Source organism: Symphalangus syndactylus, chromosome 3, assembly GCF_028878055.3.
Source record: "Symphalangus syndactylus isolate Jambi chromosome 3, NHGRI_mSymSyn1-v2.1_pri, whole genome shotgun sequence".
NCBI lineage: Eukaryota > Metazoa > Chordata > Mammalia > Primates > Hylobatidae > Symphalangus > Symphalangus syndactylus.
Genome location: NC_072425.2, coordinates 75,374,933 through 75,393,853, shown reverse-complemented (window position 1 = coordinate 75,393,853; position 18,921 = coordinate 75,374,933). Strand labels below are relative to the sequence as shown.

General features: G+C 46.2%; 1 protein-coding gene across 1 annotated transcript in view; it reads left to right on the top strand.

The window, feature by feature from the left end:
* The first annotated feature begins 10,663 nt into the window (after positions 1 to 10,663).
* The window catches only part of TJP2 (tight junction protein 2), a 129,986-nt gene continuing 121,728 nt past the window's right edge, over positions 10,664 to 18,921 (top strand). Inside the window, exon 1 of the mRNA XM_055272345.2 lies at positions 10,664 to 10,714. The gene's annotated coding sequence lies outside the window, so the exon portion shown is untranslated. The remainder of the gene's footprint in view (positions 10,715 to 18,921) is intronic.

The following is an 18,921-nucleotide window of genomic DNA, read 5'->3' as shown; positions in this document are numbered from 1 at the left end:
TGGCAGGGAGGGAGACTCTGCTGAGCACCAAGTCAGAACTCAGAGTTCCTGCCCCATTTTTCATAGTACTGCTCTTGTAACCCAAGGAGGCGTCCCTTTTTATTTCCCTGGGCAGATTTTGCAATGCTCAGTTGTCAAAGCGGAAATGTTTATCAGCTAAGGAAAATGCTGTTTTGCTGATTACAGAAAAATACAGACAAAAAAATACATACAACATGCACCTACAACGACAAGAAAAACAAAGATAATGTCAGTTACCACCTATGCTTGCCAGAGTCCCTTTCTTCCTATCTGAACACATTCCAGAACAATCCAATTCTTCTTTGAAATGTTCATTTTATTTCAGATAAAGAAATTAAACAAGGTTGGGTGCGGTGGCTCATGCCTGTAATCCCAGCTCTTTTGAAGGCTGAGGCAGGCCAATCACTCGAGGTCAGAAGTTCCAGACCAGCCTGGCCAACATGGCGAAAACCCCATCTCTACTAAAAATACAAAAATATCTGGGCATGGTGGCAGGCACCTGTAATCCCAGCTACTCAAGAGGCTGAGGCAGGAGAATCACTTGAACTTGGGAGGCGGAGGTTTCAGTGAACTGAGATCTCACCACTGCACTCCAGCCTGGGCAACAGAACGAGACTCCATCTAAAAAAAAAAAAAAAAAAATGCCAGGCGCTGTGGCTCATGCCTGTAATCCCAGCACTTTGGGAGGCTGAGGCGGGCAGATCACGAGGTCAGGAGATTGAGACCATCCTGGCTAACACGGTGAAACCACGTCTCTACTAAAAATACAAAAAAATTAGCCAGGCAAGGTGGTGGGTGCCTGTAGTTCCAGCTACTTGGGAGGCTGAGGCAGGAGAATGGTGTGAATCTGAGAGGTGGAGCTTGCAACAAGCCGACATAGCATCACTGCACTCCAGCCTGGGCGACAGAATGAGACTCCGTCTCAAAAAAAGAAAAGGCCAGGTGCAGTGGCTCACACCTGTAATCCCAGCACTTTGGGAGGGTGAGGCAGGTGAATCACCTGAGGTCAGGAATTCAAGACCAGCGTGACCAACATGGCGAAAACTAAAATACAAACTAAAAATACAACTAAAAATACAAAATTTAGCTGGGCATGGCGGCCAGCGCCTGTAATTCCAGCTACTCCGGAGGCTTAGGCAGGATAATCTCTTGAATCTGGGAGGCAGAGGTTGCAATGAGAGTGAGACTCCATCTCAAAAAAAAAAAAAAAAAAAGAAAAATTAAATTAATACGCCACTCAGACACATGTAGTAGCAACATCAACTCTATATACTAAATCAATGGTATGTGAATAAAACATGCCATTAAATAATTTTCCTAATTTTTTTAGCAACTTAGAGAATATACAGTTTCTTCAAATATCTCATAATTTTTCCTAGAGGTTTTTTTTTTTTTAACCAAGACCCAGACAAGATTTACACATTGTATTTCACTGATCTCTCTTAAGTATTTTAGTCTATAGGTTTCTGCTCCATCTTTTTTTTTTTTTTTTTTTGAGATGGAGTTTCACTCTTGTTGCCCAGGCTGGAGTGCAATGGCATGATCTCAGCTCACCACAACCTCTGCCTCTCCTGCCTCAGCCTCCTGAGTAGCTGGGATTACAGGCATGTGCCACCATGCCTGAGTAATTTTGTATTTTTAGTAAAGATGGGGTTTCTCCATGTTGGTCAGGCTGGTCTCCAACTCCTGACCTCAGGTGATCCACTCACCTTGGCTTCCCAAAATGCTGGGATTACAGGTGTGAGCCACCACGCCCAGCCTCCTCTATCTTTTTTAATGCCTTGCTACATGTTGAGGAAACTGGGTGATTTGTCTTTTTTCTTTTCTTTTTTTTTTTTTGAGACTGTGTCTCGCTCTTTCATCCAGGCTGGAGTGCAGTGGCACAATCACAACTCATTGCAGCTTCAACCTTCCCAGGCTCAAGCGATCCTCCCACCTCATCTTCCCAAATAGCTGGGACCACAGCATGCACTACCATATCTGGCTAATTTTTTTTTTTTTCTTTTTGAGACAGGGTCTCACTATTTTGCCCAGGCTGATCTTGAACTCCTGAGCTCACGTGATCCTCCTGCCTCAGCCTCCTAAAGTGCTGGGATTATAGGCAGGGGCTATCACACCCAGCCTGAGTGATTTTTCTTTTAGAGTTTTTTACATCCTGGACTTCATTTATTGTACCCAGCAGTAGTGTAGCGTTGTTTAACACATACCTCTATTTCAAGAGTTTTTCTAAACAGTTAATTGGATCTAGATCCTGGGTCAGACACTAGTTTGTTCTTTTTGGCAAGAATATGTCATTTGTGGTTGTATTTTTTTTTTTTTTTTTTGAGATGGAGTCTCTCTCTTTCACCCAGGCCGGACTGCAGTGGTGCTATCTCGGCTCACTGCAAGCTCCGCCTCCCAGGTTCATGCCATTCTCCTGCCTCAGCCTCCTGAGTAGCTGGGATTACAGGCGCCCGCCACCGCACCAGGCTAATTTTTTGTATTTTTAGTAGAGACGGGGTTTCACCATGTTAGCCAAGATGGTCTCGATCTCCTGACCTTGTGATCTGCCTGCCTCAGCCTCCCAAAGTGCTGGGATTACAGGCGTGAGCCACCGCGCCCGGCTGTGGTTTTATATTTCTATCAGATGGCACATAATGTCTGGTGATCTCCTTTTCTGTGATGTGAGTGGCTATTCAATGACCACTGCCTGGATCCATTATTTTATTAGAGTTTTACAAAATGCTGGTAATTCAAATGTTGTTTCTTATTTATTGGCTGACATAATTTCCTCATCAACTCTTCAGTTACTCTGAGATACAAGTGGTACATACACATCTTAGCTTGGGTCTTCCAGCAAGCAGAGCCTAGAGACAAAGGCTTGACTGGAGAATGTGGTGATCCTAGGGAAAGAAGTGAGGGATGGGGAAGCAGGAGAGACAATTCAAGGGAGCCTCACTGAGTAGGCTGCTGCTTCAGGTTCCTGACTGGCTGGCTGTGTGTGACCATATGAGTTGTATAGAATGAGTCTCGGGCTCCTTCATCTTGCGGGGAAAAGGGAGGAAGGTTTATCAGTTCCTATCCCCCACTGGTTAAAGGTTAGACCATGAAACATTAACTCACCCACACTTCAGGGTGTTGGGTTCATGGGCACCCTGATAGCTTCCATAGATCCCCACACTGTCATTAAGAGAGAACCCCTGGAATGGGAGGTGAGAGGTAAGGGAGTTTTTTTTTTTTTTGAGCCAGAGTCTTGCTCTTGTCACCCAGGCTTGAGTGCAACGACACGATCTCGGCTCACTGCAACCTCTGCCTCCCAGGTTCAAGCAATTCTCCTGCCTCAGCCTCCTTAGTAGCTGGGATTACAGGCACCCACCAGCCTAGGCCTCCCAAAGTGCTGGGATTATAGGCATGAGCCACCGTGTCTGGCCAAATGGTAAGGTTTTTCCTTTTTTGGTTTTTTTTGAGATGGAGTCTCGCTCTGTCGCCCAGGCTGGAGTGCAATGGTGTGATCTCAGCTCACTGTAACCTCTGCCTCCTGGGTTCAAGCGATTCTCCTGCCTCAACCTGCCAAGTAGCTGGGACTACAGGCACGCGCCACCACGCCCAGCTAACTTTTGTATTTTTAGTGGAGACGGGGTTTCACCATGTTGGTCAGGGTGGTCTCGATCTCCTGACCTCGTGATCTGCCTGCCTCGGCCTCCCAAAGTGGTGGGATTACAGGCATGAGCCAACATGCCGGGCCAACCAAGTGGTAACATTTTTAAGGGTTGTCCCTGCATGAAGCTGGTCAGAGCCCCCCTGGAACTTGTTGCTGCAGTAGTGGCTGGAATAAGATAGGTAAAGCCAAGAAGATCTGAAATGGCACATAAGAAATGTTAGACCCAGAAAAGGTAGGCAAAATGTGCAATTCTTTTCCTTTATTTACCATTTGCCAGCTTTCAAAATAATGAATTAGTTCTATTGTATTTCCAAAGTTGAGCAATTAAGATTTTTTAAAAAGTATAATTATGACTCATGGATATACAAATATTTGTTATGTCTCAATTTATTGCTGTTATTTTTCTTATTGATGCTCAAATTTCTTCCACTTTGGCCAGCAGGAGTTTCTATAAACTGGTTTCAGATGACATTTCAAATAAATTTGTTTCTGAGCGCTTCCTTGCTTTCTGAATTGGCAAGATATTCCAGGCTTATTTGGCATTCATCTTACTCTAGACCTATTATCAACCACGTCTCCAAGGATAAGTAGATCCTTTTAAGGGAAAATGGTATTTTGAAAGCATAGTGTGGGATCTGAGGATACCTATTCCTGTCAGGTTGGTTATTGTTTGTTTTCAGTGACTAGATCTTGGACTTTATTAATTTTATTTATTTAAGAAAAGTGCATCATGAGTTATAATAATTCCATCTCAAATTTTAATATTGCTCAACTTTTTTGATTTTATATTTATCTTTTACTCCGAAAAATCTTGGCTGGGCATGGTGGCCCATGCCTGTAATCCCAGCACTTTGGGAGGCCGAGGTGGGCAGATCACGGGGTCAGGAGATCAAGACCACCTGGCCAACATGGTGAAACCCTGTCTCCACTAAAAATACAAAAATTAGCCAGGTATGGTGGCAGGCACTGGTAGTCCCAGCTACTCGGGAGGCTGAGGCAGGAGAATGGGGTGAACCCGGGAGGCAGAGCTTGCAGTGAGCCAAGATGGCGCCACTGCACTCCAGCCTGGGCGACTGAGCGAGACTCCGTCTCAAAAAAAAGAAAAAAAAAAGAAAAATATTGATATCTAAGGATATTAACATAATTACTGCTAACATTATGATTATTGAAAAAGGTTATAGTTTTTTTCTTAAAGTTCTCTTTGTCCTTAGGTATATCCCCAAAGGATATAGAGTCAAATAATTGTGGATTTTCTCCCTCGGTCATCCAGGCTGAAGTGGAGTTCAGTGGCGTGATCTCGGCCTACTGCAACCTCCACCTCCTGGGCTCAAGCAATTCTCGTGCCTCAGCCTCCACATCTGGCTAATTTTTGTATTTTTACTTTATTTATTTAGAGACGGAATCTGGCTCTGTCGCCCGGGCTGGAGTGCAATGGCATGATCTCGGCTCACTGCAACCTCCGCCTCCCGGTTCAAGCAATTCTCCTGCCTCAGCCTCCTGAGTAGCTAGGATTACAGGCAGGCACCACCACGCCCGGCTAATGTATCTTTAGTAGAGACGGGGTTTCACCATGTTGGTCAGGCTGGTCTTGGACTCTTGACCTCATGATCTTCCTGCCTTGGCCTCCTAAAGTGCTGCGATTACAGGCTTGAGCCACCGCGCCCGGCCTTATTTTTTGTATTTTTAGTAGAGATGGCCTGTTGACCAGGCTGGTCTCAAACTCCTGGCCTCAAGTGACCTGCCCGACTTGGCCTCCCAAAGTGCTGGGATCAAGAGCATGAGCCACTTTGTCCAGCCCAAATAATTAATTGTGTCTGTGTGTGGTTTTTTGTTTTCTTTTGAGACAGAGTCTGCCTCTATTGCCCGGCTGGAGTGCAGTGGCGTGATCTGGGCTCACTGCAACCTCTGCCTCCCTGGTTCAAGTGATTGTCCTGCCTCAGCCTCCTGAGTAGCTGGGTTACAGGCATGTGCCATCACACTCGGCTAATTTTAGTAGAGATGGGGCTTCTCCATGTTGACCAGGCTGGTCTCCAACTCCTGACGTCAGGTGATCCAGCCAGCTCGGCCTCCCAAAGTGCTGGGATTACAGAGTGAGCCATTGCTCCTGGCAATAATTGTGTTTTAAAATCACTTTATATAATTTCTCTTCACACTGTTAAGCTACCAACTTGATACCAGCATTCATGTGTTGCATTTTGCTTTTTTTAAATTTAATTTTGTTTCATAAGAATGTAAAACATTTATATCATTCCAAAGTCAAATCCACAAAACATGGTTTTTTTTTTTTTTTTTTTTTGAGACAGAGTCTTGCTCTGTCACCCAGACTGGAGTGCAGTGGCGCGACCTTGGCTCACTGCAACCTCTGCCTCCTGGGTTCAAGCAATTCTCTGTCTCAGCCTCCCGAGTAGCTGGAATTACAGGTGCCCACCACCATGCCTGGGTAATTTGTTTTTGTATTTTTAGTATTTGTAATGTTTTTGTATTTTTAGTAGAGACAGGGTTTCACCATCTTGGCCAGGTTGGTCTTGAACTCCTGACCTCATGATCCACCCACCTCAGCCTCCCAAAGTGCTGGAATTACAGGCATGAGCCACCGCACCTGGCCAAAACATGGTATATTCTGAGAAGTCTAGCTTCGATCCTTGTCTTTCCATCCTGGTCCCTCCCTCCCTTATAGGTTTCCATTTTATTTAATAATTTATCCTTCCCCCCCAAAAAAAGCAAACGCACTTACGTGTGTTTCTGCTTTCCTAGGTAAACAGTAGCATCTTGTATACACTTTTATTACTTTGTTAATACCCTAGTTTCTGACAAATTATTGTTCATCTTTCTTAAAATTGCAGTGTTCTTCAGCCTTGATCTTCCCTCTTGTTGAAGTAAGTTGTTGATGGGTATCATCAGAAGTTTAACCTAAATGAAACTGTTTTGAGACACTGTCTTGCTCTGTCACCAGGCTGGAGTGCAGTGGCACAATCTCAGCTCACTGTAACCTCTGCCTCCCAGGTTCAAGCAATTCTCCTGACTCAGCCTCCCAAGTAGCTGGGATTACAGGCACGCACCATCACGCTTGGCTAATTTTGTATTTTTAGTAGAGAGGGGGGGTTTCACCATATTGGCCAAGCTGGTCTTGAACTACTGACCTCGTGATCTGCCCGCCTTGGCCTCCCAAAATGCTGGGATTACAGGCGTGAGCCACTATGTCCGGCTTGAACCTGAGTTTTATTTATTTTTTTAATTAATTAATTTATTTATTTATTTATTTTTGAGACGGAGTCTCGCTCTTTCACCCAGGCTGCAGTGCAGTGGCGTGATCTCGGCTCACTGCAGGCTCCACCCCCCGGGGTTCACGCCATTCTCCTGCCTCAGCCTCCAGCGTAGCTGGGACTACAGGCGCCCGCCACCTCGCCCGGCTAATTTTTTTGTATCTTTTAGTAGAGACGGGGTTTCACCGTGTTAGCCAGGATGGTCTCGATCTCCTGACCTCGTGATCCGCTTGCCTCGGCCTCCGAAAGTGCTGGGATTACAGGCGTGAGCCACCACACCCCGCCTGAAGCTGAGTTTTATAAAAAGTACTGTTATCCATTCTATTACTTCTGGCAAAGGTTTGCTTTGGGGAAGAAGAGTTTGGCAGTCCTAAGCAAAGTTGTCTGGCGTGAGTGATGGCCTCCTACCCAGGATTTTGTGTGTGTGGTAAAATATACACAGCATAAAATGTACCGTTTTAACATTTTTATTTTTTATTTGAGACGGAGTCTCACTCTGTTGCCCAGGCTGGAGTGCAGAGTGCAATGGCGAGATCTCGGCTCACTGCAACCTCCGCCTCCCGGGTTCAAGTAATTCTCCCGCCTCAGCCTCCTGAGTAGGTGGTATTACTGGCATGCACCACCAGGCCTAGGTAATTTTTGTATTTAGTGGAGACAGGGTTTCACCACGTTGACCAGGCTGGTCTCGAACTCCTGACCTCAAGTGATCCGCCCGCCTCGGCCTCCCAAAGTGCTGGGAGTACAGTTTGAGCCACCGAGCCCAGCCCTTTTAACCTTTTTTTTTTTTTTTTTTTTTTTTTTTTTGAGACGGAGTCTCCCTCTTTCGCCCAGGCTGGAGTGCAGTGGCGCGATCTCGGCTCACTGCAATCTCCCTCTCCTGGGTTCACGCCATTCTCCTGCCTCAGCCTCCCGAGTTGCTAGGACTACAGGCGCCCGCCACCACACCCAGCTAATTTTTTTGTATTTTTAGTAGAGACGGGGTTTCACTGTGTTAGCCAGGATGGTCTCGATCCCCTGACCTCGTGATCCGCCCGCCTCGGCCTCCCAAAGTACTGGGATTATAGGCGTGAGCCACCGCGCTCGGCCCGTTTTAACCATTTTTTTTTTTTTTTTTTTTTTTTTATACTTTAGGGTTTTAGGGTACATGTGCACAATGTGCAGATTTGTTACATATGTATCCATGTGCCATGTTGATTTCCTGCACCCATTAACTCGTCATTTAGCATTAGGTGTATCTCCTAATGCTGTCCCTCCCCTCTCCCCCCACCCCACAACAGTCCCCGGAGTCTGATGTTCCCCTTCCTGTGTCCATGAGTTCTCATTGTTCAATTCCCACCTATGAGTGAGAATATGCGGTGTTTGGTTTTTTGTCCTTGCGATAGTTTACTGAGAATGATGTTTTCCAGTTTCATCCATGTCCCTACAAAGGACACGAACTCATCATTTTTTATGGCTGCATAGTATTCCATGGTGTATATGTGCCACATTTTCTTAATCCAGTTAACCATTTTTAAGTGTACAGTGTAAGGCACTGAAACCGCCTCTGCAAAACTATAACTGAGGAAATTACGACAGTGAAAGAAATCAGACCTAACTGACTCTATCTTGCTTCTAACCCTTAAACTGTCCTTGTTCATTCCTGGGCGTAGGCGGAACTAACTTTGGGAAGGAATTCTGTTCATGATTTGACTCTGAAACAAAATTGCTAACAGCCCTTTCCTGAAAAGACCCCCTTCTTGCCTGGGGTCCAGTCTGCCTTTGCAGTACTAACAAATTAGCTACAAGATTAGAAATTACAATTAAGGGGTCTTGCTGCTTCCAGATCCAAGAGTCTGAACCTCTCCAAATTTGCTCCTGTGGATAACATCACTATTGTAAAATCTAAGAACAGTGCTTGAGATACTTTGCAGACCCTGCACTCGATGGATCAGCTGACACCACCCAGACCAGTAACCTGGCCCAATCAGTTCTGCCATCGCAGATAGGAACAGAAGACATATGAAAACCTAACTTCGACCCCGCCGTGATTCCATCTCCAACCTGACCAATCAGCACTCCCCACTTCTCAAGCCCCTACCAGCCAAATTATCTTTACAAACACAGGGCAGGTTGCGGTGGCTCGTGCCTGTAATCCCGGCACTTTGGGATCCCGAGGCGGGTGGATCTCCTGAGGTCAGGAGTTCGAGACCAGCCTGGCCAAAGTGGTGAACTCCTTCTCCACTAAAAATATAAAAATTAGCTGGGCCTGGTGGCGGGCGCCCGTAATCCCAGCTACTCAGGAGGCTGTGGCGGGAGAATCGCTTGAACTCGGACGGAGGTTGCAGTGGGCCGAGATGGCACGTGCCACTGCACTACAGCCTGGGCGACAAGAGCGATACTCGGTCTCAGACAAAACAAACAAAAAAACCGAAAACCAACCAACCAAACAAACAAAATCTGATCCCCGAATGTTAGAAGAAACTGATTTGAGTAATAATAAAACTCCGGTCTCCCGCACAGCCGGCTCTGCATGAATTACTCTTTCGCCATTGCAATTCCCCTGTCTTGACAAATCAGCTCTGTCTACGCAGCGGGCGAGGTGAACCCACTGGGCGGTTACAGCATTATTAGGTATATTAACACTGTTGTGCAAACATCCCCACTCTCGGTCTCCGGAACTTTTTGTTATCCCACATTGAAACGCTACCTATTAAACACTAAGTTCCCATTCTCTTCCCAGGGTTTTTAACAAGGCCACGTTAAACAGAAGGGGCACCTGCTTGCCAGGTGGAGGCCTGGGCACTGGCAGGGTTCTGCCCTCCCGACTGAGCAGGGGCTCCCGAGGTGACTAAGCAGGCTCTCTGGGTAGCGCTCCCGCCCTCACCTATTGTCCGGGTGGAGGAACCGGTATTTCCAGATGGGGGCCTCAGACCCAGTGATCCCGGCTAAGGGCGAGGCTGGCGGGGGAGGGGAACGGAAGCGAGTCGTAAAAGTTAACTTTACACTAAAATCATTAACTTTCCTCACACGCCCCAATAAAAGCAGTCACCTCACCCCCCAAGAGCCCCCCACGCACCCACAGTGGCCCACAACCATGCTTCCCGGGGGCTTTGAAGGGTAGAGGAGCTGACCTCCTCCTTGCCCACACCCTGGAAAGGATCAGGAAGCGGACCTGGGCACGAATAGAGAAAGAAGCCCAGCAAATTCCTCTTGCACCCACTCTGGGAGGAAGCTCAGCTGCAGTTCTATGTAGAAGAAAAGAGGCGGCAAAGTGGGCGCGCGGGCTCCAGTGACAAAGGTTTCCCAGACGGCCGCAGCCCCTGCCCCACCGCTGGGTGGCGTGCGTGCAGGCCCACCCTCTCCGCCCTTCCCGACACTCCAAAGTAGCGCTGCGAGCAGCTGCGTCTCCCTCCCGGGGCTCGCGCGCCCAGAAACCTCCGGTCTCAAGGAAGCAGGTGACAGCCGCCACCCACCTCCTTCCCCTCCCGGCCGCAGCTCTCTGGCTCGCCCCCACCCTGGATTTTTTTTCCCCTTCTCTCAAACCTCTAAACAGGAAATAGCCCGAGTCACAATAATATAAGGGAGCAGCCGCGGAGGACGCTGGCGCCCTCCCATTCCCGGGGAGCTTCCCACACTCCGGCTCGGGTGAAGTGCAGCCAGCGACGCGCGCGGGGAGCGCAGGGGGACACCAGCCCAGCAGCTAGCACCGCGCCGCCCAGCAGCTAGCACCGCGCCGCCCAGCGTCCCGGAAAGCCGCCTTCGCCCTCGCCCAGCGCCCGACACCGCCGGCCGCGGCCGCTACTGGCTCTAGGCGAGTACCCTCCTCTCTCTCCCTCCCCGGTCCAGGTGCTGCCTGCCGCACGCCCCGGGAGAGCCGCCGAGGCGCGGCAGCCTGTGCCCAGGCGTCGCCGGGAAGCCTTCCCTCCTGTCCCGACTTTGACCAGGGAATGATTTGGTGGGCGCGAATTCGCGCTGGTGCCCTGGGTCGTTTGTGCAGGCGGGGGAGAGGGGCAGCGCGAGTAAATAGGGGTTGACATCCCCTGGGTTTTTCTGCAGAGTGCGCGGTGTACTTTATCGGGCATTTACTTTTTCCCTGTTTCCCCAACGCCTCCGGGGCGGCAGCGCCTCATAGGATCTCTAGGGGAATCATCAACAGGTGTGCCTGAACACGCACCTGCGGCAGCCACAGGTGTCTGGGAGCCACCTTTTTTCTCCTTCCTGGCCTGGCACCCTTTCACTCAAGGGATGGAAACTTTCACTTTCTGCTGAGTTTCTCTTTTACCCGATTAAAAGGGCCTTTGAGTTTCTGTTGGCGCAGCCAACTGTATCGGGAGGGGGCAGGAGCCGGTGCCTTGGAGTGACACGGGCGGAGCGCGGCGCTGGTTATTGGAAGCTGGTGGGGCTACTTGAGTGCCCGCTGAGCCTCCGCCGCGGGGCTTGAAAACTCCGCACTCTAGAGAGCTTGACCGTACAGCCCTGGAGGTGCTCGCCCTGCCCGTGCAGTCCGCAAAACAGGGATCTCCGCCGCCTAACGCGGCAGAGCCTTAGAAAACATTTAAACAAAAAAAAATTTCACTTTCTGACCCATTTGTAAGGAAGGGGCCGAGCTTGTCAGCATATACATGGCGTTGTAAGTTTCCCAGGGCTGCATTGCAAGGTTCTCCTATAGGGAGCTCTCAGTCAAAACCGACTTGGAGATCTTTATGTTGGAAAAAGGCCACTGAATTCCAGGCATTCTTCGAGCTGGAGAAGGACATTTTCAAGACTGTTTTGAAGTTTGCTCGAGGGCTTTCTGCGCAACGGAGTGTCTCAACTATCCTTATTGTCTGTGGCTGCTTCCCAGTCCCAGAGGGGGGCGGGTTCCGTAGGGAGGCCTCCGCAGGCAGGTCTTCTGTCCAGGTTTCTGAACGCATTTCCACAAACGTGGTCAGTAGGTAAGTTAAGCCCCTAACCAATTCACTTGAGAGATATTACCTATCCTCTTCGTTTCCTGGTGAGGAGCGTGTTATTCTAGTTGGTGATAGGGTAACATTCTGTGTACTTTCAAGTGTTCAGGTGTCTTGCCACTTTAAGTAAGGTCCGTGTTCACGGGTGCATTACCTAGCGGCCTTTTGACATGCAGGATCTCAGGCCCCATCCAGATCTGCTGAATCAGGATCACCCAAGGGATCCGTTTGCACATTAACGTCTGAGAAGCACTGGCCTAGGTATGTTGGAGTGAAGTTTTCTGTCCAGTGTCAAGGAGTGCTTTACATTTCCATCCAGTTAGGTATTTGAATCTTTGTTTTGCCCACCAGGACACTCTACAGCCGCATGGGTTAGAGCACCTGCACCCCAGGGTGACAGGATATGTGATCAACATACTGGCCAATGATGTTTTTGATTCTGTGGTAAAATATACATAAAATGTACCATTTTAACCATTTAAAAATGGACCCTTAATTCAATGTCGTGCCACCATCACTGCTACCCATTTCCAGAACTTTTTCATCATCCCAAACAGAAAGCCATTAGAATACCCTATTTTCTCCTTTCCCCAGCCTCTGGGCTTCTGGATACTTTTAATTATTATTATTATGTTTTTTGGAGGGAACAGAAGATGTTGACTAAGAATGTACAGTAAATGTCTCAAAAAATAAGAGAATGTATAGTAAATGTGTAGTAGAATCACGCTGGCAGAATATGAACAAACATTTGGGAATTCCTGGGTAGACAAAGCACTATAGCTCAAGGTTCTTAGAGTGCACGTACTTTCTTTAATAGAGTAGTCTATAAACCTTCAAGGGTTTCCTATTTTGACTGAAATGGAATGGAGTTACCCAGTGCTTAACCTGCTCTAATTAACTAGGGCATAGATGCCTGACGATCTCTAACTCTGCTTCTTTTAACTGGCCTCATTTTAGGTCTCCTGTTCATATTGGGTTTAGTTGGTTTTTGTTTTTTAATTATTTTATTTATTTATTTATTTACTTATTTAGAGACGGAGTCTCGCTCTGTCGCCCAGGCTGGAATGGAGTGCAGTGGCGCGATCTCTGCTCACTGCAAGCTCCGCCTCCCGGGTTCACACCATTCTCCTGCCTCAGCCTCCCGAGTAGCTGGGACTATAGGCACCCGCCACCATGCCCGGCTAATTTTTTTGAATTTTTTTTTTTTTTAGTAGAGACGGGGTCTCAGCCTGTTAGCCAGGATGGTCTTGAGCTCCTGACCTCGTGATCCGCCCACCTCGGCCTTCCAAAGTGCTGGGATTACAGGCCTGAGCCACTGCGCCTAGCCTTATTTTATTTTTTGAGACAGAGTCTTGCTGTGTTTCCAGGCTGGAGTGCAGTGGTGCAATCTTGGTTCACTGCAGCTTCAACCTGTCAGGCTCAAGTGATCCTCCCACCTCAGCCTCCCAAGTAGCTAGGACTACAGGTGCAAACTACAATGCCTGGCTAATTTTATTTTTGTGGAGGCTAGTTTAAATTATTATTACTTTTTTTTTCTGTAGATCGGGTTCTTGCTTTGCTGCCCAGACTAGTCTCGAACTCCTAAGCCATCCTCCTGCCTTGGCCTCCCAAAGTGTTGGGATTACAGGTGTGAGCCCCCGCTATTTTTTCTTGACGCTTGACTCTTCTTGTGTTACAACTTTCATCAGAATGAGATTATCAACTTGTAGTAAGAATTTACAGCTTCCTTTGATTGAAAAGTCCCTTTGAAATGGTGAATGAAGATAATTCAAACGGCAAGATTTGGCAGAACATTCTCTCTTCAGAAGATTCCTGCATTCACAGACTTTCAGAATGTTATTACTTCCTTTTAATTCTAGTAAGGCAAGAGAGAAAATGTTTACCCTCCTATAGTATGTTCTCTTCTGAAATAACAATATAGTTCAGAGTTTTATTTGGTAAATGGATGCATTTTGCAATCTACATGAGAAAACATTTCTTAGAAAATGTCCAGTGAATGGTTTTATCAGTGATTCAGTGATGTTTGGGGAATCACCTGGTAGCTTAATAAAAATGGAAACTCTCCAAATATTCCAGATTTACTAAGTCAAACTCTTTTTTTGTTGTTGTTGAGACGGAGTTTCGCTCTTGTCACCCAGGCTGGAGTGCAATGGCGCGATCTTGGCTTACTGCAACCTCTGCTTCCCAGGTTCAAGTGATTTTCCTGCCTCAGTCTCCCAAGTAGCTGGGATTACAGGCATGTGCCACCATGCTCAGCTAATTTTTGTATTTTTAGTAGAGACAGGGTTTCTCCATGTTGGTCAGGCTAGTCTCAAACTCCTGACCTCAGGTGATCCACCCACTTTGGTCTCCCAAAGTGCTGGGATTACAGGTGTGAGCCACTGCGCCCGGCCAAGTCAAAGTCTTTATACTACAATCTGTGCGTTCAATAGCATCCTAAGTGATTTTTTTTTTTTTTTTTTTGAGACAGAGTCTAACTCTGTTATCCAAGTTGGAGTGCACTGGTGTCATCTCAGCTCACTGCAACCTCTGCCTCCTGGGTTCAAGCAATTCTCGTGCCTCAGCCTCCCAAGCAGCTGGGACTACAGGCATGCACCACAATGCCCAGCTAATTTTTAGTAGAGATGGGATTTGTCCATGTTGGCCAGGCTGGTCTTGAACTCCTGGCCTCAAGTGATCTGCCCACCTCGGCTTCCACTTCCCAAAGTGCTGGGATTACAGGCATGAGCCATTGCACCTGGCCCACCTTGATTCTGATATGTAATTAGGTTTGGGGGTCACTAGAATAAACACGCATGCACACACACACACTCGAATGTGAGTGCAAACCAAGACATAAAATTAATCTGAAGTTACAAGATAACACAATTTTATATACAACATGAAATAAAATTAACAATAGTTTCTTCCTTATAATTAGGTAGACAGTTCAAGTTTGGCAAATCTAATTAGCACCTTTTGATATTGATTGTCACTGAACTTTAGAATCCCTAGTGTCCAGAACTACTGGTCTCCATAGGAGATATTAAGGTACTGGACTAGTATTTGATTTAGCACTAATGAACATTAGTTGTGTGCCCATTGTGAAACAGGGATTTTCAGATATACTGTCATTAAATCTTTACGACAACCTTGAGCATGGTATTTCTTTTCTTCTCATTTTATGGAAAAGAAAATTGAGGCCACTTTGGGTTTTCTTGCTTGAAACCATGGTTCTTTTCATGGTCCTCCCATGTAGAATAAGAAATTCCTACCTACTCACTCCCCTTCACCTCCAACAGTTATATTGAGATGTAATTGATGACAAGCTATGTACAGTATTCATAAATTCTTCATTCAAATCTTTTGGAACATCAGGTACTGTGCTAGGCCCTGAGGCAAATAAAAAGATGAGCCAAAATGGAAATAAATTTCCAAAGAGCAAAGGACTCAAGAGCAAAAGGTTCTTTCCATGGTACCCTGAGACCTCTGATGAGTTAGATTATACTTGAATGGGGTCTTAGGTTGGCTAGGCCAGCTCCCCAAAAAATCAAGTTGTGGGCATTTTCTTATTGAGATGGGTTAGAAGTGTCATTTCTGCGTGACAGTACCTACCTGGCACTCTGAAATGCTACACAGTGTAAAAGAAAGTACCCAGGATTTAGGTGCGGAAGAACTGATCTCTGCTACAACCAGACGAACGAACCACAGTAAATCTCATAAGCTCGAAGCTGCCACATGCTGGTATATAAAATAAAGGAAATAATTATCTTGCTCCTGAATTATAGTGAAGACTCAAAAAGACCTTATTTGTACAAGGGCTTGTAAAATGTAAAATGATAACAATGGCTACTCACCTCCATTTGGGAGAAATTTATAATGCAAAGGAAACAGAAAAAGCCATACATTTACCTAGCACTTTTCAGTGTACTTTTTAGTTAACTGAGGCTGTTTATAATCTCTTTTAGCTTTGGCCATTTTTGTTTTAAACAGTTACATTGAGATATAATTCACATACTATACAATTCACCTATTTAGTCTACAATTCAATGTCTTTTACTATATTCGTGGAGTTGTTAACCATCACCACAATCAATATTAAGACATTTTCAAGGCTAGGTGTGGTAGCTCATGCCTGTAACCCCAGCAGTTTGGAAGGCTGAGGTGGGAGGATTGCTTGAGCCCGGGAGTTCAAGTCCAGCCTGGGCAACATAGGGAGACCCCTGTCTCTAAAAAACTTTAAAAATTAGCTGGGCATGGTAGTTTATGCCTATAGTCCCAGCTACTCAGGAGGCCGAGTTGGGGGATCACTTGAGCCCAAGATTGGGGCTTCAGCAAGCTATGATCATGCCACTGGACTCCAGCCTGGGTGACACAGTAAGATCCTGTCTCAAAAAAAAAGCATTAAAAAAAAAAGAAAGATGTTTTTAATGCCCCCCAAAGAACATTTTCCCCAATAAACCCCCTCCATCCCTTAGCTGGCTCCTGTCAATATTCCCCCCCTACCCCCAACCAGGCTACCAGGAATCTACTTTCTGTCCCTATAGATTAGCCTATTCTGAACATTTTATATAAATGGAATCATAGACTATGTGGCCCTTCATTGTCTGGCTTCTTTCACTTAGCATGTTTGCAAAGTTTATCTACAGGAGCTGTGGTTCATGCCAGTAATCCCACTCCTTTGGGGGACCAAGGTGGGAGGATCACCTGAGTCCTGGGCAACCCGTCTCTACGAAAACAAAAACTAAAGGCTTTATTGTAGTATGTATCTGTTCCTTTTTTTTTTTTTTTTTTTTTGAGTCAGGATCTTGCTCTGTTGCTCAGGCTGGAGTGCAGTGGCACAATCATAGTTCACTGCTGCAGCCTTGAACTTCTGGCCTCAAGCAGTCCTCCTGCCTTGGCCTCCCAAAGTGCTAAGATTATAGGTGTGAGCCATCATGCCAGGCCAGTACTTTATTCTTTTTATTGCTGAATAATCATCCATTGCATGGACATGTCATGTTTTGCTTATCCATTCATCCATTACGGGCATCTGGATTGTTTCTGCTTTCTGGCTATTATGAATAATGTTGCTATGAACACTCATGTACAAGTTTTTATGTGGACATGTTTTCATTTGCTTGAGTACATACCTAGAAGTGGAAAATATATGGCAACTCCGTATTTAATATTTTCAGGAATTGCCATATTGTTTTCCAGAGTGGCTGTATTCTTCTACAGTCCCACCAGCCACGTATTCAGGGTTCCAATTTCATGTCTTCATCCACATACATTATTACTGTTGTCTGTCTTTTTCAATTTTAACCACGCTAGTTGGTGTGCGTTTTTGGTTTTTACTTCTCTGATGGCTAATGATGTTGAATATCTATCTTTTCATGTGCTTATTAGGCCATTCTTTTTTTTTTTTTTTTTTTTTTTGAGACGGAGTCTTGCTCTGTCGCCCAGGCTGGAGTGCAGTGGCACAGTCTTGGCTGACTACAAGCTCCGCCTCCCAGGTTCACGCCATTCTCCTGCCTCAGCCTCCGGAGTAGCTGGGACTACAGGCGCCCGACACCACGCTCGGCTAATTTTTGTTTTATTTTTTAGTAGAGACGGGGTTTCACCATGTTAGCCAGGATGGTCTCGATCCTGACCTCGTGATCCGCCCGCTTCGGCCTTCCAAAGTGCTGGGATTACAGGCGTGAGCCACTGCGCCTGGCTATTAGACTATTCTTCCTGGACTTTTTTCTTGATTCTTTTCTAAGGAAAAAGGACATAGGGAAAGAGGAAATTCTGTTTTGAATAGATTCTCCAGTTTCAATGGTTTAGATTAGAAGAATACTGAAAATGTAAATTGAGCCCTTTGCTCTTTTGGAATTTATTTCGGCTTAGGCCTTAGGGCCTAGTGTAATACCTGATGTTCCCAAAGATTTGAATGAAGAATTAATGAATACGTAGTTTCTTGGGGTTGATGGGGAGTAAGTAAGCAGGGACTTACTATTCTACCTGCTGATTTAATGTCCATGAAAATAATCATACACTAAGATGTTAATAATACACACACACAAATGGACTAGTGCACATGGTGGGCATTTTAAACTCTTTCACCAACATATTTATAGATTAACATCTGTCAGGGCCAGATGAGGTGGTTCACGCCTGTAATACCAGCACTTTGGGAGGCTGAGGTGGGCAGATCACTTGAATCCAAGAGTTTGAGACCAGCCTGGCCAACATGGTGAAACCCACTCTCTACTAAAAATATGAAAAATTAGCCAGGCATGGTGGCGTGTGCCTGTCCTCCCAGCTACTCAGGAGGCTGAGGTGGGAGAATCCTTTGAGCCTGGGAGGTCCAGGCTGCAGTGAGCTGTGATAGCACCACTGCACTCCACCTCGGCAACAGCAAGACCCTGTCGCAAAAAACAAACAAGAACAAAACAAAACAAAACAAAACATCAATTCCACTTACTAAAATATACAATAATATACTTTAAAAATCATATTAATACATTGTCTATATATTTTAATAGGGTACTCTTTATTTTATTCTCAAGTACTGCCAAAAGAAGAGTAGACTAAGGCTGGGTGTGATGTCTCATGCCTGGAATCCTAGCACTTTGGTAGGCTGAGGCATGCGGATCACTTGAGGTCAGGAGTTCAAGACCAAAGCCCGGCGAAGTGGCTCAGGCCTGTAATCCCAGCACTTTGGGAAGCTGAGGCAGGAGAATCACCTGAGGGCAGGAGTTCGAGACCAGCCTGGCCAACATGGTGAAACCCCATCTCTACTAAAAATAAAAAAATTAACTGGGCGTGGTGGCGTGCCTGTAATCCCAGCTGCTTGGGAGGCTGCGGCAGGAAAATCGCTTGAACCCGGGAGGTGGAGGTTGCAGTGAGCCAAGATCGCACCATTGCACTCCAGCCTGGGGGACAAGAGTGAAACTCTGTCTCAAAAAAAAAAAAAAAAAGAAAAAATAGTAAAAAAAAGAGTAGATTAATAAGACATTTTTCACGAGTCAGTGCATTTTTGTTCTTTCTTTCCCAAGCTGCATGGCAGTGTTTTTCCTTTGTAGTCATGGAGAATTTTCTTCATTCTCTACAGTCACAAGCCAATATT